This window comes from Marmota flaviventris, chromosome 15 (assembly GCF_047511675.1).
Source record: "Marmota flaviventris isolate mMarFla1 chromosome 15, mMarFla1.hap1, whole genome shotgun sequence".
NCBI classification, from domain to species: domain Eukaryota; kingdom Metazoa; phylum Chordata; class Mammalia; order Rodentia; family Sciuridae; genus Marmota; species Marmota flaviventris.
In genome coordinates, this window is record NC_092512.1 from 23,906,214 (window position 1) to 23,908,267 (window position 2,054).

The 2,054-nt window shown below is 31.5% G+C and overlaps 1 non-coding gene across 1 annotated transcript; it reads left to right on the forward strand.

Annotated features, from left to right (window-relative positions):
- Positions 1-1,514: 1,514 nt before the first annotated feature.
- On the forward strand, positions 1,515-1,704 carry LOC114106413 (U2 spliceosomal RNA). The gene has a single exon (XR_003585187.1). It is a non-coding gene; the product is annotated as a U2 spliceosomal RNA (small nuclear RNA).
- Positions 1,705-2,054: the final 350 nt, after the last annotated feature.

Genomic DNA, 2,054 nt, shown 5'->3' on the forward strand with positions numbered 1-2,054 from the left:
AAATATGAATAACTTCAATATTGATTTAACTTTATAGCACCGGGATCTCTTTTGCCATAATTATACCATTTTCTGGAAAGCACTGATGACAAAATTGAAATCTTTCTTCTGAGTCAAAACTCAGTCCTTCACCTTGATTAATGCTGGATAAAGTGATGCAAAGAGTAGGAACTTGTGGAGGGAAAATTCTGAAGCCACTCTAGCATGTTCTAAACTATTGCTTGTTATGTACCAAGCCCACAATGAATCATTCTTCAAAGACAGATCTATTGTGGTCTTGCATAACACAGGAAACTTCTGATGTTATGAGGCATGCCTTCAAAACATTTTGATCTCCTATATTATTCTTTGAGTTCACAAAGTCAATACTTCTTTCTTCCCCAGAAGATAAAATGAACTTGACGTTTATTTAAATCATGTTTTGGCTTCTATCACCAAGACAACTGAAATGTTTCTTTGGCTGAATATTTAAAGACAGCTATTGACTGCTTTAGTATGGAGAGAGGTAAATCTATAAACTCTTAAGCCTCAGGAAAAACTTATACAAAAGAGATATGAAAATTCTTTGTGGGTTGTTTTCCTCCCAATAAGAAAGTTATTTTTAACTTGAATAAAATATTCTCATGATTTTTTTATTAATTAAATATATATAAGTTATGAATAAGAACTTGGGTGACATTATCTTAGTTTATATTGAATCATTATGAATTATTGGCATCTCATGAACAGTATTTAGGCAGTGTTATTGGGGTTTAGTGTACAGGTCTTGAGGTAAACTAATACTTTGAAGACTAGTTCCACCACTTCAAAGCTATGTGACTTTGAACACTTTTGGACCTTAGTTTTGATGGTAATTAAGTGTGGAAAATGATAGACACTATGTCTTGAAAGTTGTTGTGAGTTTCAACTGAGTTAATACATGCAATGAAATGTGCCTAACACAATTTAATTGCCAACATTTATTGACTATTTCTTTTTGCTGTAGTTCACGACGATACAAAACTTCCCAAATCTGTTTGATCAACATTGAAGTTTCAGAAACTTTTAACTGGATATTATTTTTATTTTAATGACCTACATATTATAACTCTGTGAAAAATTAGTAAGAAGAAAAGTATAGAAAGATAAAAAAAATTCTATTTCCATTCACGCTGGTTTTTAAACTACTGGCAGTAATCTGATGTAGTTGTTTTCAGGATGATTTTTTATTCATGTATACACAATTACACAATGCAAATATTTTCAAATATCAGATCCTCGTTTTTGTGTTATTTTTGAAAGTTCCTTAAAATAACTTGACTGTAAATAGCATATCCTCTTTAGTTACATATAGATCTGTGTTGTTCTTTTAATTGGGACATACCAGCCCAAATGTATCAAAAAAATCTACCTCATGAATGCTGTTAAGTTTGTCTCTAAATGTTTGCTACTTCAAACAGTGAGGCTAATTACATTCTTATATATCCTTCAAAGATAAAAACTGCTTCTGAGGGTCAGATCTAAACTACTAGTTTATCACTTCTCAAGCTTTCAGTTAGGATCAAGTGTAGTATTTGTTTATGTCAGTTTAATATCTTATGTGTCCTCTGTTGAGGACAATATACTCAACGGATTTTTAGAAATAAGAGATGAAATGGGAATTTGCTCCAACAACTCTATTCATCGACTTGGTATTGCAATACTTCTAGGAATGGTGCAGAAACAAACAAACAAACAAACAAAAAAAAAAAACCAAAGGCTACATTTCATTTGGTTTGAATTCCATATCATTTAAAATAATTTAAAAATATCATTCAAAATTTTTCAATTGAGATCATTTAAATGAACTTGGAGAGTTTTGGCTTCTCTAAAATATTTAAAAATTAATAGTTGCTAGGTTTAGTTTTTGCATTTCAAAGACTAGCTTTGACAGAGTAGGGCTGCTGTATTCATAAATTCATGGTTACTCCATCTGCTACTATCCCTGCTCTTTCTATTAGCACTTGACTGGCTTTTCTCATCTAAAGCATCTGCTTGTTCTCATGGGTCCTTAGGTTTGTGATTCCTGAGATGTA